The sequence below is a fragment of the Xenopus laevis genome, chromosome 7L (assembly GCF_017654675.1).
Source record: "Xenopus laevis strain J_2021 chromosome 7L, Xenopus_laevis_v10.1, whole genome shotgun sequence".
NCBI lineage: Eukaryota > Metazoa > Chordata > Amphibia > Anura > Pipidae > Xenopus > Xenopus laevis.
Genome location: NC_054383.1, coordinates 125,652,279 through 125,677,752, shown reverse-complemented (window position 1 = coordinate 125,677,752; position 25,474 = coordinate 125,652,279). Strand labels below are relative to the sequence as shown.

Below are 25,474 nucleotides of genomic sequence, written 5' to 3'. Positions count from 1 at the left end.
TATCACGAATCTTCCATCATTGTCCCTTTCTGAGTTCATTAATTGGATATTCAAAGACTTATGAAATAAGATCGCTACTCCTCCTTTTTTTTTCACTGCAGGGGAATAGACTACATTTCCAACCCATCCCTTTTTTAATTTTTCAGATTCTACGTCAGAAAGATGAGTTTCCTGTAGCATAACTACTTCTGATTTCAATTTTTTTAACTCAGCTAACACTCTTTTTCTCTTTATAAATGAATTAAGCCCATTCACATTCCAAGTAACAATATTAAGCATTAAAACCTATCATAAGATATAAAACATTGTTACAAGAATACCAAAAGTTTCTAAAAATACCAGGTCTAGTAAAATAAGAGGGGAATGTAGTGTAAGACAGGTCACTTAAGTGAATGAAAAAATAAAATAGAATCATCATAAAAAAAAATTGGAAAAAACTCCAATAAAATACATAAAAAGACATCAGGGATGTAAACCATCTATTGATGAAATGAACATCTTTAAGTATATCAACCCAAAAAAACCAAAAGCTTCTTAACTTTAGTGCTTTGGTATCAAAAAATCTCAACCAACCAAAAAAGAAAAAAAAGCAAAGCACCAGAAGAATAAACATTAGGTTCAGTGACTTCACTTTTTTCCTAGAGAGAGAGAAAGCTTAAACTCTCCTTCAAAGATAAGTGGCAGGGAAAATTCCACATCATCTACCACCTACAAACTCAAAACCTTCAAATTTTAATTTTAATTGAAATATCAAGTTAAATTAGGTCATCATATTATCCAAATTAGATTGTTCCTGTGTAATAGGGGATCTGGATCTAGATCTTGGATTTGCTGTTGTATTCTTATCTTGAATCTTCTGTGTGGGACGAGAAAAAACTTTTGTTTCTTGCCTCCTTTCCTTAGCCGAAGCAGGAAAACCAAATCTTGCATCTTTAGGTTGATCCTTAATAAAGGATGAGGATTGTTTCTCAAGCCGGAATATGAAGTTTGAAGCATCCTTTGGGTTTTCAAAAATGTGGGTTTCAGTTGCCAGAAAAATCTTCAATTTAGCTGGGTACGTGAGTGCAAATTTAATGTTCATCTTAAATAAAGATTGGCAAATTGTAGTGAACTCCTTCCTTTTTTGAGAGAGCAAAATTGAGTAGTCTTGGAATATGAGGATTCGGAAGCCATCAATATCCAATGTATGGTTTTTCTTATAGGCTTGAAGAAATAGAGCTTTTTCAGAATAGTCTAAGAACTTAGCAATAACTGCTCTTGGTTTGAGGGGAGCTTGTTCTCTCAAAGGTCCAATGCGATGGACTCTTTCCAGCTTAATGTTTGTCAAGTTTTGTGAAATCCCTAGTTTTTTAGGAATCGTTGAAGTAATCATAGTGATAATGTCACTCATCTTATAAGATTCCGGAATTCCTATAAATCTTAAGTTATTTCTTCTTGTCCTATTTTCGAGATCGTCAATTTTAGATTGCATATCCTTTGTCTTCTTTTCCAGATCATCCAATCTCGTAGAAGTGAAAATTGTGTCATCTTGAATATCAGAAACCAGAGATTGTAATTCTTGCATCTGGCGATTCTGTGAGGTAAGGTTTTCAGACAAACTTTTAATAGTGCCTTGTAGAAGTTCAAGTGCTTTTTCAATAGCTGATTGAATAGCCTTTTCAATCGTTGGGTTAAGTAGTTTTGCAACTTCGGCTGCTAGAAGAGAATTTTCAGTAGATTTTTGTTGTGAGCTTTTAATAGAGCCATTGTCATTTTCAGAATTTTTGGAATTCTTCAATTTACTTCTTTCATAGGTTTTCCCATTACTTTTAGTAGAGAAAACTGAGGGGGCAGGAGAAGTATCCATATTTCAGCAGTAGATTTTCGTCAAAAAAAAAAAAAAAAAAAAAAATATATATATATATATGTAATATATATATATCAAAATCCACTATAGTTGCAAGTCGTATCTCAAGAAAACACTTAATCTACTTGAATGTAGACTGGTGTGTGTTTCAGACTTGGGGTGGAATAAAATGTCCCAAATATATATTTTCTTCACAGTTTGCAATACTCTTTGCAGTATGGTATGAAGATGCAGTAAATAGGTTCAGATAATTCACTTGTTTTTACCTCAGCTTCTGTTTATTTGCAATACAAGAGTCTTTATGCACAAATGTTACTATTTGTGAAGAGAGTATAACATGAGGCCATAGTTTAACCACCTTTTTTTCTCACACAGATGCGTCTCTCATTAGTCAAAGTTAGGTATGACTGAAGATCTTATCGTCTCCTTAATAAAACAATGAGACTCACTTTGTCTTTCCCTTCACACCGGTTAACTTTTCCTCCAGCTCAATACTTTTTGTGTAGAAGCATTAAGGCATAATATAAAGGTGCATCCTGAGGTAAAGAAAGAACCCCTTGTCGGCCATCTTGCTTCATAAACAAATGCGTCTCACATTAATAACTTTTGTTATACTTGGGGTTATTACTGCTCCTTTACAAAAACTTAGTCACTGACTTTTTCCTCAATAAATATTTCCCTTTCCCTCAGTTTGGTTTTCTGTATTTTGAAAACTGTTAGGCTTGGTAAAGGGAGTTATCGTGAGGTGATACTTCTGTCAGCCATTTTGTCCCAAAAGTGTATGACTCCCAAATCTTTTAGTTTTGCCAGGAACTATTTAAATCATTAATATATAAGTTATAGTTACTGAAATCCTCGAAATAATTCTCTTTCCTTTCCGGTTCACAGGTTAACAAGTCTCCGTTTCAGAGCCAAGGCCATGGGCACCCGCCAGCACCGAGTAAAAACTCTCCTCTGCTCTCCCCAGCCGCAACCGGATCACTTCGGAAGACTCGCAAAAAAGAACAGGAACTCAGAGGATCTTCAAGGTAAGTAAATGAAGTATCTTGCCGAATTTAAATAGCTGTTGTAAGTGGAAATGCGCGGAGCTTCACTCCTGCCCTCCCGCTCTCTCAGGCGCCATAACCGGAAGTCTGCAAATATTTCACTCTACAATATAAAATGTCATTCCTGAACCAGCAAGTGTATTTTTTTGTTGTTGTAATTGTAGGGGCCCCTACGGGTTAATCTGCCCTGCAGCTTTAAGGCCCCCACCTTTTTCTTAGAGTGATCTGCCAGGAGAGAATGACACTCCCCTGCTACACTGCTATATAGTGAGTGTAGGGAGCGGCCACTTCCTCTTTGGCCTGTGGATGCTGATCCAGCTGGGTGAGCTCAGGGGAGCCTGGCTACAGCTAGGCCCAGAAAGGCCCATGTGCTTTGGAGAAGAAGTCGGGGACCAGGTAACCCCGTGAATGGAGACCTTTCCTCTGTGAGAAATGCCTAATGCCTGCAGCTCTTCAGAAAGAGCCAGCACTTTAGGATGGAACTGCTTTCTGGCAGGCTGTTGTTTCTCCTACTCAATGTAACTGAATGTGTCTCAGTGGGACCTGGATTTTACTATTGAGTGCTGTTCTTAGATCTACCAGGCAGCTGTTATCTTGTGTTAGGGAGCTGCTATCTGGTTACCTTCCCATTGTTCTTTTGTTAGGCTGCTGGGGGGGAGGGGTTATATCACTCCAACTTGCAGTACAGCAGTAAAGAGTGACTGAAGTTTATCAGAGCACAAGTCACATGACAAACTTCCTGTAAGTGAGAGCTTCCAGTGACATCATCTCTGACTACAAACATAGAAGCTGCAGACTTTGCTAAATTGTTTCTGTATGAGTCACAACTTGTTCCCACAGTCCAAACTAGTAGTACCTGGGTGTCACCTCTAAACCTTTCTGCAGCCCCTCCAGGAAGATGAACTCTGTACTTTGTAAACTTGTAAAACTGCAAATCAGTTATGACCCCCAAAATATGTTTCCTTCCCCTTGATTTATATTTATATATTAACAGCAGATTGTTATGGTCTATATCACTGTGCCTTCAACTTGGGTTCTACATGCTGTGGGTTATGAGCAGGAATATAAACAATCCATAAATATTTACTCACTATTCCCCGAGATTCATGTACAATTTAATGCATGTTCCTATACAGTGCCAGTATGAATGGGGAGAGCATCACATCAATGTTCTTTCAGCCGGCCAGAACTAGGAGTAGGTGAAGTATGTGCCTAGCACCCCCTTATATTGTGCCCTAGGAACTTGCCTCTTCTCATGACCCCTAGTTCTGGCCCTGTTCCACTTTTACTGCCTGTGCCCATGGTCAGACTGGTGCCATTGGGAAACTGGTAAAAAGCCCCCCCCCAGGAGCCAAACAAAAGAACAATGGGAAGGTAACCAGATAGCAGCTCCCTAACACAAGATAACAGCTGCCTGGTAGATCTAAGAACAACATTCAATAGTAAAAACCCATGTCTCACTAAGACACATTCAGTTACATTGAGAAGGAAAAACAACAGCCTGCCAGAAAGCATTTCTCTCCTAAAGTGCAGGCACAAGTCACATGACCAGGGGCAGCTGGGAAATTGACAAAATATCTAGCCCTATGTCAGATTTCAAAATTGAATATAAAAAAATTGGTTTGCTCTTTTGAGAAATGGATTTCAGCGCAGAATTCTGCTGGAGCAGCGCTATTAACTGATTCATTTTGAAAAGATTTTTTTTTCCCATGACAGTATCCCTTTAAATATTCTATGTACTTACCTCCAATGATCCAGATGTAGGTGGGGCAATCCTGAATGACAGTCCCAAGGGGGTGGGATTGATGGAAAGTGGGTGTGGTTTGCGGTGAATCATTGCATTTGGGTGTAACCAGCACAGATGAGAAACAGGCCTACAAATGTTGGTAGACATGGCTACATGAAGGATATGGGGCATTATCAAGTCTAAGAGCTAGTGTTGTTGGCCTGAATCTTGTGACACTCTCTGGTTTACCTGCAGGTTTTGGGTGTCCCTGCTGGTGAACAATAATAACCCACCCCCCTGTTGTAAGTGTAAGCCCCTGTATACCATCCACCATCATCAGTTAGGGAGGGCCAGTTGAGCTGGGGGATGTGATCATTTTCTAACACAAGGTTAGTGTTAATTCTAGAATTAAAATGGGATCTGTAATCAGGGCCGCAACTAGGGGTAGGCAGGGTAGGCGACCGCCTAGGGCGCAATCATGTGGGGGGCGCACTTTTAAGGGTATTTTTTTTAAACATTGGTTTGCGTGGCCTTTAATAGTTTTCAATTTTATAAACTGCTTGTTTCAACCCCCACCTCCCCCTTGGGAGCTTCTAGCAGAGGTAAACAGATGATTAGGGGCAATATGATGGATTTTTGGCTGTTGCTGGCACAGGTACAAAGGGGGGCACTATGATAGGTGCTGGCACAGGTACATGGGGCAACATGATGGCTGCTGGCACAGGTACAGTGTACAATATGAATGGTAAGGTGGGAAATGGTAATGCAGGACCACCGGGTGGGGGGCACTAATTCAAGCTCTTGCCTAGGGTGCCAAAATACCTTGGCCTGGCCCTGTTTGTAATTGTAATTTTTCTTCCCACAGGGGTACATGTATGCCCTAATCTGATCATAACTGAAGGAGAATGATAAAGCCCATTGACCCAAACCTTTGAAGCTGTTGCTTGTCTGTCTGGGGTTCTGAGTGAGCCAAGGATTCTGTAATTACCCCATGTTTATGTGAGTTTCTTTTAAGAGATCTGGTTTATGCTGTCTGGCTCTTTATGAAACGGAGTCTTGTGTAAGCTCTTGGGTCATTGCCATAGGACTGATAGACTGCAATTTATTACATTCTTTGCAAAGTACTTCATACATGGCAAATTGAGCTGGGTCAAGGGCTAAACCGGGCAAAATGCCATTGTAACTAGATGAACGTGGTGAGGATCAGAGTGTAGTGGGCATGAAACATCCCAAGGATGGGTTTCCTTATCCTTTAAAAGTGCTCACAAAATTATAAAATTACAGGAATGTTGTGGTAATTGCAAATTTCTCTATGATATAACCACAGGCCTCAGATATGATGGGAAAACTTTAGTATGTTGGTGAGACTTTAGTATGTGGGTGAGTCAAAGCACAAAACAAGCAGCAGGTTGGCTTCTTGAACACTCCCAATTAGGGCCACTGGTATAGCTTGGGTAGTTCATGAGTTTCATTGCCTTGTATTTTAATGTAATGTACAGCAAACTGTAGTACGATTAAGCCATGGACATATATGGATATTTAGGGTCCTCTTCTCTATTAAACTCAAGGCAGATAAGAAACTTTGGACAACCTTGAGGGAGGAGGAAGAAAGAGCTTGAGACTGAAGAAAAAAATGTGAAAAAGAAACTGAGCATTGGACAATGGGGAACAATGGACACTGTAGACAGAGAGAAAGGGTACAGATGTGAAGGAAAGATGGGGAAGAACAGAAGAGAAATTGAAAGGAGCTGTGACAAGGGTTGAGGAGAAGAGCGAAGCCGTGAGCAAGATAGACAGCCTTACGAAGGAGGACAGTGCATAAGAGGTTGAATGATAGAGGAGAATAGATGAGATGGGTGAAAGAAGAAAGCAAAATAGTATACAAAGGGGAAGAGAGAAAGCAGAAGATTAATAGGAATGACAGAGAGCAGAAAAGAAGAGAAGACACAATGAATAAGTGAAAACATGATATCAGGGAGTGAAAGGTCAGGAGAGAAAAGAGCAGGATGGAAAGGAAAGAAGTGAAAGAATGACAGGGAGAGAACATTAGAAAGACAGAGATGGGTAAAGGGAAAAAGAGAAGAATAAGGAAGAGGACAAGACAAGAAGAGAGGAAAAATACAAGAAGGAAAGAGAAGGAAAACAGAAGTTGAAAGTTAGAAAAGGCAGAATTAAGCAAGTGGTGAGAAGAAGAACAATGAGAGTTTTATGAACTGCTCTTCCTCTGGCTTCTGTTTTCTTTGATGACCTTGCGAGGAGAAGAAGGACCATATGAAGGAGACAGAAACATATAATAAGGGAAAGTAAAAGTGAAAGCAGAAGAGAAAGACAGGAGAAAAAGATAAGAAGATTATCAAGGGCAGAGAAGACAGAAGGGTAAATTAGAATGATGCGAAGAAGTGATCAGAGTATCTCATGGAATGGTAGGAGAAGGTACACCACAGATAGACACATATAGGGGCAAATTCACTAAGCGCCGAAGCACCTAACGCTAGCGTCAATTCGCTAGCGTTGGGCATTTTCGTTACTTCGCAAATTCACTAACGCCAGCGTAAATTTGCTAGTGTTACTTCGCACCCTTACGCCTGGCGAATTTGCGCAACGGATGTAACTACGCAAATTCACTAACACGCGCATTGTACTGACCGCTACCGTTTACGCTAGACTTCCTTCGCCACCTCAGACCAGGCGAAGCGCAATAGAGTAGATAGGGATTGCTTCAAAAAAAGTTCAAATTTTTTCTAAGTCCCAAAAAACGCTGGCGTTTTTTCTATATTATGGGTGATAGGCTGAAAAAGATCGTAATTTTTTTTGGGGCTCCCCTCCTTCCCCCCTACATTTCTTACTCATGGCAACTTAACTAGACAGTGGGCACATGTGTAGGGCAAAATAAAAATTTTATTTGATGTTTTGAAGGTTTCCCAGGCATTTGTGTGCTGCTACATATACCTCCATTGAAATTTGAATTTGGCGCCGTATGCAAATTAACCATCGCTAGCGTAACTTCGCTTAGCGAATCAACGATAGCGCAACTTCGCAACCTTACGCTACCCCTGAGCGCAACTTCGGATTTTAGTGAAATTGCAGAGCGCTGGCGAAACTACGCCTGGCGAAGTGTGAGGGGAGTCACATAGCTGTAATTCACCATTCTAAACTGAAGTGGACTGAATCCATATTTATATGGAAACCAGTGGATTCTGTCTCAGAATTCCTCTTATAGACCTGCTAAACCTCTGGGCTGGTACAGTAAAGTCAATATATAAACTGCAGCATTTAGGGCTTTAGTTCTATAAACATTTAATGATGTTTGATGACTCAAGTAAAATGGCATAGGTCTCAGTTTGTGTGGATAGCACCCAGTAGGGAGCCCAGTTTGTTGGGACCGAGCCTGGTGATCAGGGTGGTCTAGGTTAAAGGGATTCGGTCATGATTTTTATGATGTCGTTTTTATTTCTAAATGACACCGTTTACACTGCAAATATTTCACTCTACAATATAAAATGTCATTCCTGAACCAGCAAGTGTATTTTTTTGTTGTTGTAATTGTAGGGGCCCCTACGGGTTAATCTGCCCTGCAGCTTTAAGGCCCCCACCTTTTTCTTAGAGTGATCTGCCAGGAGAGAATGACACTCCCCTGCTACACGGCTATATAGTGAGTGTAGGGAGCGGCCACTTCCTCTTTGGCCTGTGGATGCTGATCCAGCTGGGTGGGCTCAGGGGAGCCTGGCTACAGCTAGGCCCAGAAAGGCCCATGTGCTTTGGAGAAGAAGTCGGGGACCAGGTAACCCCGTGAATGGAGACCTTTCCTCTGTGAGAAATGCCTAATGGCTGCAGCTCTTTGTAAGAAATGTGCTATTGCCTCAGCTCCTGCGTGAGTACTAAACCTGTGGTCACTTGCCTCGTGTATAGTTAAATAAACCGTTTCTGTTTTACTGCAGGAACCTCCTGGCGCCCATCTTTTGTTGTATGCACAGTAGCCTGGGGGGATGTAGTTGCACTACACCATAGAGGGAACACTTCCACATGGCGAAGGCCCTGACCCTGTTGTGTAAGTCGCAGTGTAACCCATGCTTCTACTGCTAGCTGGACAGTTTAACTATTTGTGTGCTGTGCAGCCCAAATAGGTGTTACATAATATTGGTGTGTAGGTGCATATCAGGTCATTTTGCCTGGTCATGTGCTTTCAGAAAGAGCCAGCACTTTAGGATGGAACTGCTTTCTGGCAGGCTGTTGTTTCTCCTACTCAATGTAACTGAATGTGTCTCAGTGGGACCTGGATTTTACTATTGAGTGCTGTTCTTAGATCTACCAGGCAGCTGTTATCTTGTGTTAGGGAGCTGCTATCTGGTTACCTTCCCATTGTTCTGTTGTTAGGCTGCTGGGGGGGGGGCGATATCACTCCAACTTGCAGTACAGCAGTAAAGAGTGACTGAAGTTTACCAGAGCACAAGTCACATGACTGGGGGCAGCTTGGAAACTGACAATATGTCTAGCCCCATGTCAAATTTCAAGATTAAATATAAAAAAAAATCTGTTTGCTCTTTTGAGAAACGTATTTCAGTGCAGAATTCTGCTGGAGCAGCACTATTAACTGATGCCTTTAGAACACAACATGTTTTGTCATGACAGTATCCCTTTAAATGCCCATTTGTTGTCTTGGCTATGCCCATATGATTTCAGGGGTCATGGTAGAAGACTATGGACAGGCTTTAACCTACAATATACAAAAAACACCCTAAGATCCACACTGGATAGTCCTGCCTACATTATAGCAGAGAGACAGTTGTCTACATCTATTTGGGCTAAAGGAGGGTCCAGACCAAATACAGGACTGCAAAGTGCAACTTGAACCCCAAAGCACTTCCCTAAATGGTTACATACCCTGTCTGTCTGTCAGAGCATTCTGGGAGTTGTAGTCCAGCAACAGCTGAATTTTTTCTTTAGATCAGGACGAGGCAGATAACCTTCTCATGGGCTCTGTAGACATCTCTGTATGACACTATATAACAGAGAGAGAAAGGGGTTAATGTTCTACATGTATCAGTTTCCCACATTGCACCCGTCCCTCCTCGTTGCTGTTCTGGGGTCTGTGGGAGGTGGTGTGTTTTGGCACAAGTGTGTGAGTGGATGACCGCTGATGAAGGGATAAAGTCCTCTGTCCAGAGCAGACATTTCAATCATAGCTAATGATTACCCTCAGCTTCCACTGGATCACGAACAGTCTGGGCCTTATGCAAAAACTAATGCTGAGTTTAGGGAATGTCTGACAATAACACTATTTCTGACCCAGAAGGAGATTTGGGGGGTCACAGACCAAGGACAGAGCAGCAGTGGCCTAATAATGTGAAAAACCTTTGATGAAATCAATAAAATTCCCCTCTTGTTGTATTATAACTCTCAGCAAGTATCTGCTCGAAAGAAATGCAGTAAGGGACTCAAAATTTAGGGTTCACTAAAGTATTGTGTGGATTTGATGGGGGCTCAGCCAAATTTAGGGTTCACTAAAGTATTGTGTGGATTTGATGGGGGCTCAGCCAAATTTAGGGTTCACTAAAGTATTGTGTGGATTTGATGGGGGCTCAGCCAAATTTAGGGTTCACTAAAGTATTGTGTGGATTTGATGGGGGATCAGAAAAATTTAGGGTTCACTAAAGTATTGTGTGGATTTGATGGGGGCTCAGCCAAATTTAGGGTTCACTAAAGTATTGTGTGGATTTGATGGGGGCTCAGCCAAATTTAGGGTTCACTAAGGTATTGTGTGGATTTGATGGGGGATCAGAAAAATGTAGGGTTCACTAAAGTATTGTGTGGATTTGATGGGGGCGGGGTGCAGATATACTCCGTTATTGGTGGGCCATGCGAGCTGCCAAGTTACAAGTGACCAGTTTACGATTTAAACCTTCTGATACTACAGGTACGGGATCCGATATCCGTAAACCCATATTCCAGAAAGCTCCACATTACAGAATTGCCATCTCTAATAGACTCCATTTTATCCAAATAATCCAAATTTTTAGAAATTATTTCCTTTTTCTGTGTAACAATAAAACAGTATCTTGTACTTGATCCGAACTAAGATATAATTAATCCTTATTGGAAGCAGAACCAGCCTTTTGGGTTTATTTAATGTTTACATGATTTTCTAGTAGACTTAAGGTATGAAGATCCAAATTACGGAAAGATTAGTTATCCGGAAAAGTCAAGGTCCCAAGCATTCTGGATAAAGGTCCCATACCTGTACAGCTTTTGTGATACAACTCCCAGCACCCTCCCCCCAAAACACAGAGGCTGCTGGTACTTATGGTAGAACAGGTATGAGACCTGTTATCCAGAATGCTTGAATTCCAGATAATGGAATTTGGATCTTCATAACTTTTATCTGCTAGAAAATCATGTAAACATGAAATGAAAGCCTATATTTAAGTTCCCACTGGCATGAAACGGATAAGGCTATGTGTTTAGCTATTTTGTGGCCTAAATAAAGTTGTCAGTTCTTTTACAAGCCTGTTTGTGGGATGTGTAAGTGCCTGACGTTTGTCGCATTCGGTTGGATACTTCCACCTCGAGCTGTAGGTCTGGGGCATGAGCACATAGGCCCCACATATTACTGTGAGATAATTCATTTTTTTTAGGTTTTTACATTGGGACTTTCTTCCTAAGTATATAAACATGAAATAGAGCCAATAGTCTGGGTTTGCTTCCAATAAAGATTAATTATATCTTAGTTGGGATCAAGTACAAGCTACTGATTTTTTATTACAGAGAGAAAGGAAATTCTTTTTTGGATTATTTTGTCTATGGGAGACGGCCTTTCCGTCTCTGAGCTTTCTGGATAATGGGTTTCCGGATAACAGATCCCACACCTGTACAGATATAACTGGCCTATTACTGCAGCTGTATAATATATATACCTCTTGAGAAAGGCTTCAGTATAGAAGCCGAAACGTCGAAATAAAATTTTGTTTTTTGGACACCTTTGAAAAGACCTGGTTGTGCGTTTTTTGTACAGCAATTTGGTTTATATATATATATATATATATATATATATATATATATATATATATATTAATATAATAATAATAAGAATAATGCACTTGAGTGGCAAAGTGAATTGGGCACTTTGGGGCATTGTAGGCAATATAGTGCTCTTTAGTAGGTGTTTTGGGGCATACAGAACACACTCATTATATAATGCACTTTAGAATGTTGGGTCCCTTTATCAGGCCCACTATTATCTACAGAGTTTATGTATATAATATTGGCTATGGCACAGAACTTGACAACTAAAATAACTATTCTGTAAGGCTACAATTGGAATGTTATTGTAACCTTCTATGTATTTTCTTGTTTGTCATTCAATTCACTGCATGGTTGCTATGGTAAGAGGCTATCCTAGCAACCAGATAATCTGAAAAATACAGAGAATTCCGTGCTGGAGACCTGACCATGAACAAAAAAGTTAAATAACTTAAAGGGGTTGTTCACCATTTGCAGTTGGTTTTTATTATTTGTGTTTTTGAGTTATTTAGCTTTTATTCAGCACAGCAGGTTTCCAGTTTTAGCAATCTGGTTGCTAAGGTCTAAATTACTCTAGTGACCATGCACTGATTTGAATAAGAATATGCAATATGGATAGGAGAGGCCTAAATGGAAAGATGAGTAAAAAGTAGCAATAACAATACATGTAGCCTTACAGAATATTTGTGTTTAAGATGGGATTTAAGATGAAAGCTGGTGAAATTAAGAAGAAAGCAGCAAATAATTAAAAAACTATAACAAATAAATAATGAAGACCAATTGAAAAGTTGCTCAGAATTCTATAACATACATAGGGGCACATTTACTATGGGTCGAAGTAAAATCCTTCGACTTCGAATATCGAAGTCAAAGGATTTGTCGCATTTCGTTCGATCGAAGGAAAAAACATTTGATCGTTCGATTAAATCCTTCGAATCGAACGATTAAAGCCTTTTAATCGAACGATTCGAAGGATTTTAATCCATCGATCAAATGATTTTCCTTCGATCAGAAATTGCTAGGAAAGCCTATGGGGACCTTCTCCATAGGCTAACATTGGTGCTCTGTAGGTTTTAGGTGGCGAAGTAGGTAGTCAAAGTTTTTTTTAAAGAGACAGTACTTAGACTATTGAATGGTCGAATAGTCGAACGATTTTTAGTTCGAATCGTTCGATTCGAAGGTCGAAGTAGCCAATTCGATGGTCGAAGTAGCCAAAAAAAACCTTTGAGTATTTTTCATTCTAATCCTACACTCGAGCTTAGTAAATGTGCCCCTAAAAGTTACCTTACAAAAATATTACACTAAAATGTAATTTAAAGTTGAACTTTCCCTATAGACACATTATCCTGTCGGCTACCTGCAAATTGTTTGAGCAAAGGCCCCATCACTAATACAACGTAAGAACTGTAACCAGCTCCTGTGTATCATATACTGAGGAAAAAAAGCATTTGCTTTTTCTGACTCCTGTATCCCATATATTTCCCTATTTTAATAATCTCAACCTGCATCTTTCTACTGTCCATATACATAAATAAAATGTGGCCTGTGTATCATATACTGAGGAAAAAAAGCATTTGCTTTTTCTGACTCCTGTATCACATATATTTCCCTATTTTAATAATCTCAACCTGCATCTTTCTACTGTCCATATACATAAATAAAATGTGGTCTTTGCAAGTGAAGCAGCCCGTGCCTTATTTTTGCTTTCTTGATTGCTGCTCTACAACACTTGTATTTATAGGCTCAAATTACAAAATAGCAATGATTTAATATCATTTTACACTACCATCTCTGTTCTGTAATGTCCCAATCTATGCACTTGCTTTCCAGGGATTTAGAGCCTTTGGTAATCCAATCTATATTTGTTTTTGCAACATACATTAAATAATATTATGGTCATTATTACCCAATAAAGCACGGACGGATATATTGAATACTCACTCTACATACCACCATTTGGTAAATATTCAGTTTGTTTTATTTATACACACACACACACACACACACCCGCTGCCATAGTTTTATTGGATCTTTCTGTACAGACAATAAGCAAACTTAGTCCCCTGCTGAATTGTGCTTAGTACAGGGAATACCTATGTTGCCATAGTTTTATGGGATCTCTCTGTACAGGCTATGAGCAAATTTAAGGGCTGTTCCTGCTGAAATGTGCTTAGTACAGGGGAATACCTATGCTGCCATAGTTTTATGGGATTTCTCTGTACAGACTGTGAGCAAACTTAGGGGACTGTTCCTGCTGAATTGTGCTTAGTACAGGGAATACCTATGTTGCCATAGTTTTATGGGATCTCTCTGTACAGGCTATGAGCAAATTTAAGGGCTGTTCCTGCTGAAATGTGCTTAGTACAGGGGAATACCTATGCTGCCATAGTTTTATGGGATTTCTCTGTACAGACTGTGAGCAAACTTAGGGGACTGTTCCTGCTGAATTGTGCTTAGTACAGGGGAATACCTATGTTGCCATAGTTTTATGGGATCTCTCTGTACAGGCTATGAGCAAATTTAAGGGCTGTTCCTGCTGAAATGTGCTTAGTACAGGGGAATACCTTTGCTGCCATAGTTTTATGGGATTTCTCTGTACAGACTGTGAGCAAACTTAGGGGACTGTTCCTGCTAAATTGTGCTTAGTACAGGGGAATACCTATGCTGCCATAGTTTTATGGGATCTCTCTGTACAGACTGTGAGCAAACTTAGGGGACTGTTCCTGCTGAATTGTGCTTAGTACAGGGGAATACCTATGCTGCCATAGTTTTATGGGATCTCTCTGTACAGACTATGAGCAAACTTAGGGGACTGTTCCTGCTGAATTGTGCTTAGTACAGAGGAATACCTATGCTGCCATAGTTTTATGGGATCTGTCTGTACAGGCTATGAGCAAATTTAAGGGCTGTTCCTGCTGAATTGTGCTTGTACAGGGAATACCTATGCTGCCATAGTTTTATGGGATCTCTCTGTACAGACTATGAGCAAACTTAGGGGCTGTTCCTGCTGAATTGTGCTTAGTACAGGGAATACCTATGCTGTCACAGTTTTATGGGATCTCTCTGTACATGCTATGAGCAAACTTAGGGGCTGTTCCTGCTGAATTGTGCTTAGTACAGAGGAATATCTATGCTGCCATAGTTTTATGGGATCTCTCTGTACATACTATGAGCAAACTTAGGGGCTGTTCCTGCTGAATTGTGCTTGGTACAGGGGAATACCTATGCTGCCATAGTTTTATGGGATCTCTCTGTCTCACGTAGCTTTTCCTACATGGTACAGAGCTATAAGAATTACAGTGCAAGTCAGTGTGGAATTTCCTGAGGCATGATGTCTAAAGTAAACAGCCCTTTTGTATTTGCTCCTAGTCATAATGGCATGCTAGTTGTTATGTCTATGGAAGTTATTACTGGTCAAACAAGGTATAACATGTTGTACTGCAAATAAATTACATGTCCCTAAACTTACTGGTTTTTAGTGCTTACTAGTATCTTGTACTGTAATAGATCTTTCCAGGCTGGCTTTGGGTAGTAGCAGCTCAGTACTTACTGCATCAGTTGTTACAATCACAACACCCAGTGGTACTCACTGCCTTGGTGAACTAAGCCCAGTGCCAGGCGGAGCTCACATGGGTCCCACACTCCAAGGGTCTTTCTGTCCCTGAGCCTGACCACTTTAGTTCCTAAACTCAGGGCCGCCATTAGAAATCACTGGACCCTGTACAACAAAATTTTGGGGGGCCCCTGCCCACCCCCGTCCCAAGCCCACACCACAGTTAAAAGATCACACAGACATCAGCACTAAAAACAATAAACCCCCCATAAAAGCTTTTTAAAAATGATTGGTGGTCAGGGTCTCAGATTGAAAGCCGGTTAGGGAGAGAATTGGGGAGATAGGTTCTTTGCTATTCTAGATGCACATAATAAATAGGGTGGCATTTTCTTTTCTTGCCCTAGATATTTTTGATTCCCTATATATTTAGTTGTGTAATGAGCTACAGGGGTACATGACCAAAGGTCTTGGGGGGCTTAAACTGAATAGGTCAGACAATGACTGTTTTAGAGAGAGATACCATGAAACTAATCCAAGCATAGGTATTCCATGTACTAAGTACAATTCAGCAGGAACAGCCCCTAAGTCTGTCCATAATCTGTACAGAGAGATCCCATAAAACTATGGCAACATAGGTATTCCCTGTACTACGCACAATTCAGCAGGAACAGTCCCTAAGTTTGCTCATAGTCTGTACAGAGAGATACCATAAAACTATGGCAGCATAGGTATTCCCTGTACTAAGCACAATTCAGCAGGAACAGTCCTTTAAGTTTGCTCATAGTCTGTACAGAGAGATCCCATATAACTATGGCAACATAGGTATTCCCTGTACTAAGCACAATTCAGCAGGTGCAGCCCCTACGTTTGCTCATAGAAAATATCTGTAATGCAGTGAAGCTAATTTAAGTTGTAAGAAGCCTCCTTCTAGCTGCTTCATTAATATAATACTATTTTATCTACTAACCTGTATCAAGGTCACATAATAGGGAATTGTTAACCTGCTCTGTTGATGTGTGGCCATGAATATCTTCTGGGGCCTATTCATAGCTAACTTTATTACTATGGATGCACCGAATCCAGGATTCAGCCATTATTCGGCCTCTTTCAGTAGGATTCGGCCGAACCGAATCTGAAACCTAATTTGCATATGCAAATTGGGGCGGGAGGGAAATTGCGTGACTTTTTGTCACAGAACAAGGAAATAAAAAATGTTTTCCCCTTCCCACCCTAATTTGCATATGCAAATTAGGATTTGGTTCGGTATTTGGCCGAATCCAAAATAGTGGATTTGGTGCATCCCTATTTATTACAGTTAATATCCCAATAGGGGATGCGTCAGAGAGGGGGCATTGTTGTCAGGTTCTCTGCTGGGCACCATATACCCACGTGGCACACTGCCTGAAGACTTACTCACTGCTGCTCTTCTCTTTAAAATGCATCTCTGCCCTCGAAGAGAACCAGCAGTATTTTTAGTAATTAATTATTCTCTATGTATTTAAACATTCAAACATGGCAGCGACATCTCCAATGATATTGTACCATCTAGATATCCTTTCTCCTAGTTGCTGAGACCAGAGAATGGACGCAAGATCATCCAGCATGTCCCCTATCCTACATCTCACGCTTGTGTATGACTTTTATGACTGTACTTACCAAATACTGATATTAAGGGAGTTATTTATCAAAGGTGGAGTTGTGTTTTCCCGAAAAATTGAGGTCAAAAACTAAAATTTTCAGGTTAAAAAAAACCTTGAATTTTTCTAGATTTATTATACTCTGAAGCGGGAAAGAGCTAGAATCCGAAAATACTTCTGCTAAAACCTGGCGAGGCCATGTAGAAGTCAATGGCAGAGGTCCCTTTAACCATTGATGTTAATAGCCTTCATGATGTTCCAGTTTTTTTGGTGGGTTTCAAAAACTCAATGAATTCGAGCAATTCGAATGTATTCCCATGGAAAACTCGATTAATTAATTAGAGTTTGTGGGTTGTTCAACCTGAAAACCACTGACAGTTTTTTCCATTCGAGTTTTTTCTTAAATTAGAAAACATTCGAATTTGTGACTTCATTTGAGGTATAAAAACCTCGCAAAACTCCAAAAATCAACCTTTGATAAATAGCCCCCTAAATATTCTGCTGACTAAATGAAGTAAGTTAGCCATTTGACACTATTTGTGAGTTCTGTGAGTTCTTAGCTAGGATTAGCCAGCTTGAGTTATAGGAGCGGGTCAGTGCCCACTTAGTCAGGGCACCTTATTAGCCTCTACTTGTTACCCTTCAGTTGCTGCATAAATACATTTACTTTCTAAATAATTCCTGGTGCTCATTAATTTCCATATGTTTAACTCCAACACAGGTCCCAGCCCTGAGTGAAAGTCCCTGGTATGGCCTGTGCTGTACCCTAGCCTGGCATATCAAGGATTAACCCCTCTTCTGGCTTTATACTATTATATAGTGCTACATGTGCATAATATATAATCTGGTCAATCGCTCATTATGCACATGGGTGTGCCCAGGGTCGAACTGGGCTGGCGGGACAGCTGGAAAATAAGAGCACAGCACCCTTACCTCCACCTGGCCTCCATCACTGCCTCAGTGATATAAAATATGTTACACGTGTGGGGACAGTTTTGGCTGGGGCATGGGGGTATGTGAAGGCCCCTGAGACGGCAGCCCCAATGGGCCGACACTGTGTGTGCCCCAACATGGTTGTACTCTTTGGGGATGATTTCTTCAGAAAATACCAGTGTTTCCCGAAACAGGAGCTCTATTAGTCTACCCGTGGGGGAGGGGGAATCATTTTTACATAATATGATATGTGCCCTTTAATTTTTCACCTAACTCAAGTGTCAGTATGGAATGGATCACATAAACAAAGATCAGCAGCCCTGCTGCCTCATCAACTCCCAGTTACTCAGTAACTTCAGTATCTAGGGCAATTGGATAACTATATAACGAAATAGCTGGTATGAGGCCCTGTGCTCTCACAGAAACCAAGGGCACACATACATGCTTAAAGAAAATCAGATGGCACTCATCAGCGAATGTGCTGATACCCATTTCTGTAGTTGGTGTAGGGTGGGATGGACAGGAGGTTAGTAACCTGCAAAGCTAGCCCTGTACTGCCCTGTACTCACTGTATGTTCTAAATGAATGTTGAATGTTGTTATTGATTCCTGTGAGTGATATGTTATATCCTCCATGCAGGGGCAGAAGTAATAAGACAGTGGTTCTTGTACAGAGGGCACAGCTGGGGTATACAGTATATGGACTTTAGAAACCTCCTGGAACAGGGTTTCCGGATTGCACCACCATTCATTCCACACAGAACTGAGAATTTTTAGTCACACTTTAGTCACACCACACATACATGCTAGCTGCCATCAGCCAATGAATGGCCAGAGCTATGTCTGTTTCTCCCGCTCTTTCTGTCAGAAGCTCTGTTTTGTCCTGTGAGGTGTTAGTAAGGGAGCAGCACAAAATGGCTGCTCAAGGCAAAAGGGGAAATATTTAATCAGTAATATGCCAATATTAGGAAATAAATAATCTGCTGGTATAGTTTGCTTTAAATACTCCATGTGAACTGCAATTACTTTTCCTGCCATTCAGCATATCCCTCCATGACTTAAGTATGACTCGATATCGTTCCAACTCTTTATCAACCCCACCAAATAATCACCATAAAACTTAGTTTGGGTGAAAAAGGCCGCAGCTTGTTTTATTCCATAACCTTATTCAAACTTGGTAAAATATCCACCAACAAACCATCTTTATTCTTATTATAAAACAACTGAGTAATAAATTGACATGTGTAAAATACAAGCCGCTGAAGGCTGCATACAACATTTAACAATGTCTTTGATATAACTTAACTGTATTCCTATTAACCTACATGTTTTCCAGCCTAAGGCTAATCTACCATCACTTGTTTTCATACCTGCTGTGCCTCCTTGCCCCTAGGCCTAGCCCCGGGCCAACTCACCTTGGCACTACCACCCCCTTTTGGCTACTCAGTAGGGCAGCCCCACTACACCAAACTGCGACTGAAATCCCCCCCCCACACCCTGTCGGGCGGGAAACACTGTTGCCCCCTGTGGTCCTGGAGGTAAGAATGCCTTTTCCCGCCTCACTCACCTCTATTTAACACTTAAGGTCCTCCCCTTTATCCTTGCCTATCTTTTCCTACAATTCCCAGAATGCCTCGCATACAAAGCACCCCCCACTATTGTCCTACTCGTCCCTCAGTCATGCCCCCTCTCCGCTTCACCTGTCCCAGGGTCGCTCTATGGACTTCTTTCTCTGCCCCCCCCCCCCCCCCCCCCGTAATGTCATCCAGTCACTTGTGGCTTTTAAGATGTTCTTTAAAACTTTGGGAAATGTCAGGCGCAGGTTGAGAAGGGATGAGGGAGATCGGGTCTGGTGCAAGATTTCCAACCCGTTGTAAATAATATATAAGATTTGGGCTTTTATTCCAAACAAGTGATCCCTTTGGTGAGGTAAAGATACTGTAGATAGATAGATAGATAGATAGATAGATAGATAGATAGATAGATAGATAGATAGATAGATAGATAGATAGATAGATAGATAGATAGAAACAGACAGACAGACAGATAAACTGAAATACAGATAGATAGACAGACGGATGGATGGATAGATGATAGTTAGATAGATAACAGATAGATGATAGACAGACAGACAGATATAGATAGATAGATAGCTGATTGATAGATAGAAAGATAATGTTTCTTTTCCATCTATTTTACTTTAGATAAGGGAGACCACCTGTGGCCTCTGACAGAGAGTATAACATTATACAATAACATTATTACAGTTCTTACAGGCCTATGGAGACGTAATGCTGTGCTTCAGTAGGCGGCGGATCAGTATGTACCCTGTTCTCTGTGTGTTTGCGTAATCCTCGATTTGCTGGAAGGGCCCTTATCACAAGTTTGCCCTTTTATAGCACAATTCTATGCAGCAGATGTGATCAGCAACAAAACCCACTCACCTTTGGATTCTTTTCCCTGTACTTTGTCACAAGTCACCGGCCTTTCTCTTCAAAGAGGCTCCGCTGCTGCCACAATAAAGAGTCCATATCTTTCCTGATAACAACACCATGTTTGAGGGAAATAACTTGATTTGTGTATATCCTGATATTTAGGTATTTTTCCTTTTAAAAGCTGTACTTTGTGGCAAGAAGTCCTAATATACACTCAGGATTAGTGTCTGGATCTTATTAGGCACTGAGCTCAGTTTTCTGTAAATGCTTTTACACTTAGCACTATGGGGCAAATTTACTAATTTCCGAAAATTCGCCAGCAGTGGCTTCGCTCACTGCGCAACACTTTGCAAGGCGTACATTAGCCAGGACAACACAAATTCACTAAAATCCGAAGTTGCATTCAGGATACCCAACACTGGAGAAGTTGCGCTAGTGTTACTGCGGCAAGCAAAATTAAGTTGCGCTAGCGTTGGCTAATTTGCATACGGCGGGAAGTTAAAGTTGAATGGACGTATATGTTGCAGCAAATACATTACACAAGCCTGGGAAACCTTAATAAAATAAAATAAAGTTGTTATTTAGCCCTACACATGAGCCCAGTGTATAGTTTGTGCCATATGTTAGGAAATGTAGAGGGGAAGACGGTTACCCCAAAAAGATTTACGCTATTTTTAGCCTATCACCCTGAAAAAGGAAAAGACGCCAGCGTTTTTGGGGACTTAGAAAAATTTTCAACAATTTTTTGAGGAACTCCTATCTACTCTATTGCATTTCGTCTGGTCTGAGGTGGTGAAGGCAAGTCTGGCGCTAGAGGTAACGTTTAGTAAAATCCGCATCTTAGTGAATTTGCGTGGTTACGTCCATTCGCCAGAGCGCAAATTCATCAGGCGTTAGAGAGCGAAGTACCGCTAGAGTCTATCTCCTTCACTAGTGAAGTTACGCCAGCGACCATTAGTAAATGGGCAAAGTACCAAAATAACGTCACGCTGTCGAATTTTCGCCCGCGTTAAACACTTCGCCCTTTAGTAAATTTGCCCCTATGACTTAAAGGGGTGCTTCGCATTTGAGTTAACATTTATTCTGAAGTAGAGAATGATATTCTGAGACAATTTGCAATCGACTTTCATTTTTTCATTATTTTTGGTTTTTGAATTATTTATCTCTTTATTCTGCAGCTCTCCAGTTAGCTATCTGGGTGGTAGGGTCCACATTACCCTAGCAACTATGCATTGATTTGAATTAAGCTGGCCATAGATGCAAAGATCAGATCTAGGGATGGGCGAATTTTTTCACCTTGTTTTGCCGCAGAAATGACGCCCATAGACTTGTATGGCGTTGTGCGACAAAAAAAAAAGACGCAACATTTCGCTGGTGGCGACTTTTTAACGAAACGGGTCAAGTTCGCCCATCCCTTATCAGATCGTACAAATTGAGGATTCGTATGATTTTCGGACCGTGTGTGGAGAGTCCCGACATTTTTCGTCCAGCGGAGATCGGTCGTTTGGTCTCTGCATGTATTGTCGATTGTACGATTTTCAGTGGGAGACTGTCACCAGCTTTGGTCGGACATAACATTCGTACTATTGCTGTCAGGGGCAGAACATCGGCTGATCTGTTCTTTTGTACTTTATTTGATCGGAATGGTTAGTGGCAGGTCAGGAGAAGGGAAAGTCCGATCGTGCTATGATTCATAAGATCAGATATTTGCATCTATGGCCAGCTTAAGAGACTGGAATATGAATAGAAGAGAACCTGAATAGAAAGAAAAGTCATAAAAAGAAGCAATAACAAAACATGTGTAGCCTTAAGGTCCCCATAGACGCGACGATTCTTCTTGCCGAACGACCTCATTTTAGGGAAGTCCGACCAATCCTTCGAAATTATCGTGCGGTTAGTGGTATTCAAACGATCGTACATCTGACGATTTTTCGGCCGACATCTGTCGGGAAATTGATCGGCCAGGTCAAAAAATCTTTGTCGGCCCCAGTGCAATCTCTCTATGTTTGCAGGGCCAAGCAGGCAGCTCCCCTTTGTTTTCCTGCCAAATTGGTCTTTTTAGTTGATGGTAAATTCGTACGAACGTACGATCGTTCTGAGAAGATATTGGTCTCACGATCAGGATCTGATCTTTTAAAAATCTCAACATCTATGGCCAGCTTTACAGAGCATTTCATTTTTAGATGGGGTCAGTGCCCCCCATGTGAAAGCTGGAAAGAGTCAAGAGTAAGCAGTCAAATTCAAAAACTACAAAAAAGAAAAAATGAAGGCTAACTGAAAAGTTGCTTATAATTAGCCATTCTGTCTTTCAAAGCACTGCCTGGTTGCTAGGGTAGGCAAGACTGTAGCAACTAGATCCATGCTGCACTGTCAGACCGGAGACCTTACATGGAAAAAAAAGCAAACAATAAATAATGGAGACCATCTTCAAACTGTTTAAAGGTTAAGCTAAAACTTAACTACTACTTTCCCAAATCAAGGGAGAAAGAAACTGTTCTGACAACCGTGACCCCCTCCTTCTTCATTTCCATGTAGTGGTGCAAGACAGTAGCACTGCGGGGCTTGGTGCATGGGACAGGTGTACGGACAGACACACTGCCAAACTTTCTGTCCCAGTCTTGTGCCCTGATCATAGACATGATGATTCAGTGAGGCAGGTCCTCTAGAAGTTGGTTTGAGGCAGTGTTGTACTGGCCCACAGGGATACCAGGAAACTCCCGGGGGGCCCTCTTGCTTCTAATCGTTTGGCCTGTTTCATGGTCATTCTCTATTTCTTCATGGGGAAAAAATGCTTAATGGAAGAATGGAGTATAGTAAATAGGTTTAAAAGACTAGGAGAATAAAAAGGTTGAAAGAAGAGAGGAGGAATAATAGTTTGGAAAGTGGGGCCACAGTGTAAGGTTTTCTGTTGGGCCCCTGGTGTCCCAGTCCGACACTGGTTTGAGGCAGATTGTAAGCAGATTGCACTGTGTCATGTAGACAAGTATTTCATTTGATTTTTTAAATTGGGCTCCTATTTCTGTAGTTGGTGTAGGGTGGGATGGACAGGAGGTTAGTAACCTGCAAAGCTAGCCCTGTACTGCCCTGTACTCACTGTATGTTCTAAATGAAATGTTGCATGATGTTGTTGATTCCTGTGAGTGATATTTTATATCCTCCCTGACTTTTTCCATGTTGTATATGTTGGGTCATATATATATATATATATATATATATATATTATATATATATCTATATCTCTATATACCTGGTACCCTGGCGCAGTGCTGTGTGTTAGTCAGTAGAAGGAACTGGATCCCCCTGTTCAGCTGTGTGGGTGGGGGATGGGATACAGGTGCTGTGAGGGATTGTCTCTCCACCCTTCTCCCTGGCCACCCTCCCTTTCATCAGCCCCCCTGCCAGCGCCGATTCGTACCTTAGGGCCGCCTGAGGCGGCTCCTGCAATGCCGCCCCCCTCGCCGACTTACCAGTCGGGAGGGGAGGCAGGAACACTAATGCGGAGAGCGCAATTGCGCTCTCTCGCATTCGTAAAGCCGAATTTCCAGTTTAAAAACCGGAAATTCGGCTCTTAAAGGTGCAGGAGCGGCTTTTTGCCGCCCCTGGAAACCGCTCCGGTGTTGCCGCCTGAGGCGAGCGTCTCAGCTCGCCTCATTGGCGGCGCGCCCCTGCTCCTGTCTGCTTACCTTCCTCACCTGTTAAATTAAAGGATCTTCTGAAGAGCGCATAAAGAAGCTCAAGAGAACGGAAAAGAAGAAAAAAAAAAGAAAAAAAAGACATGAAATAGTAACAAACGGCCTGGGCGGGCCTCTACGGACTAAATAATAGCTCCAAAATTATGGAAGTGAGCACTTTGTAACATGAGTTTGAAAATTTAATCCAAGAAAAGAACAGGTATGTAACAGCCGAATCCAGTGGCAGGGGTCTCAACAGTACCAGAAAAGCACATCCACATCATCTATGTTATCAGAGCAGAATAGTCTGGTGATTCAAGAAACTGTGTCCAATGGAACCACTTCAAAGCTAGCCTCTCCTGTAGTTTTGGCCTACTGATGTCCACTTTACAAACTTCGACTGGTGGATCTCGGTGACCTTCAGTGCCCAATCCTTAAGTGTAGGAATGAGACTCGATTTCCAATATAGTGGAATTAACGACTTTGCAACTGTTATCAAAATGGAAATAAGAGAATTTTTATATTGCGCTGGGGACATCTCATTGCTATGTAAAATAAAAAAAGGTGCAGAATCTGGTATAGGCAAGTCTGTGAATCGAGGTAACAGGTGTTTGATTTCAGTCCAAAACAATTGTATGTTAGGGCATTGCCACATAATATGTAAAAGAGTACCGCCGGGTTGGCCGCATCTCCAGCACACATCCGGGACATTAGGAAACATTTTTGACAGAGCACTGGGTACTCTGTACCAACGGGAGAGCATCTTGTAATTGTTCTCTAGCAATCTAGAACAGCTAGTAGACGTATATGACTTAGTCACTATCAACTCCCATTCTTCATCTGTAAAAGTAGAAAGTAAATCTTTTTCCCATTGTCGTCGAAAAGCGTACATTGGTGTGTCAGAGCGGCAAATCAACATCTTATAAATTTTAGCAATCTCGTGAGGGGTACGTTCCAGATTAGTAAACATTTGTTCAAATAAAGTGTCATCTGGTCCTGTGTCATCAATAATATTTTTAGCAGCCAAAAAGTGTCGGATTTGGTGTAAGCGTAACAGTTCCAGTGGTGTTGTATTCTCTAGTGGTAATATATCCACCATGGATTTAAGAGATCTGCCGTTAAGTAATTGATAGGCCCAAAGTGAGTTTGTTGAAGTCCAATGTTTAAAGTTTATGGGTCTCAGTCCCGGAGGGAACTCTTTATTATGCATGCAGTAGAGGGATAATTCTAGAGTTTTCATTGACAAGGCTACGTCTGTATTTTAATGAGTCCCAAGTAGCAATAATCTCTGACATAATCGGGTCTGATGATTTGCCAGCCTTTCGATCTGATTTGGGTAACCACAAATATGTATCTAGCGGAGTCTCATAATTGGTTTGTACAACACCAATCCACAGTTTGGGGGGCTGCAGCACACGGAAATCAAAGATTCTTTGCAGGGTGGCAGCTTTATGATAAGCCCAGAAATCCGGTAAGGCCAGACCCCCTGTCACCTTTGGCTGTGTAAGGTTGTCAAATTTCTGTCTGGCTCGTCGGTGTTTCCAAATATATTTTGAGATAGTAGAGTGCAATTCCTTAAAAAACAAGCTAGGTATCCGGAATGGGACCGTC

The 25,474-nt window shown here is 41.2% G+C and overlaps 1 pseudogene; it reads left to right on the top strand.

Moving 5' to 3' along the window:
- Positions 1–8,449: 8,449 nt before the first annotated feature.
- LOC121395695 overlaps positions 8,450–25,474 on the top strand; it is a 191,962-nt pseudogene continuing 174,937 nt past the window's right edge.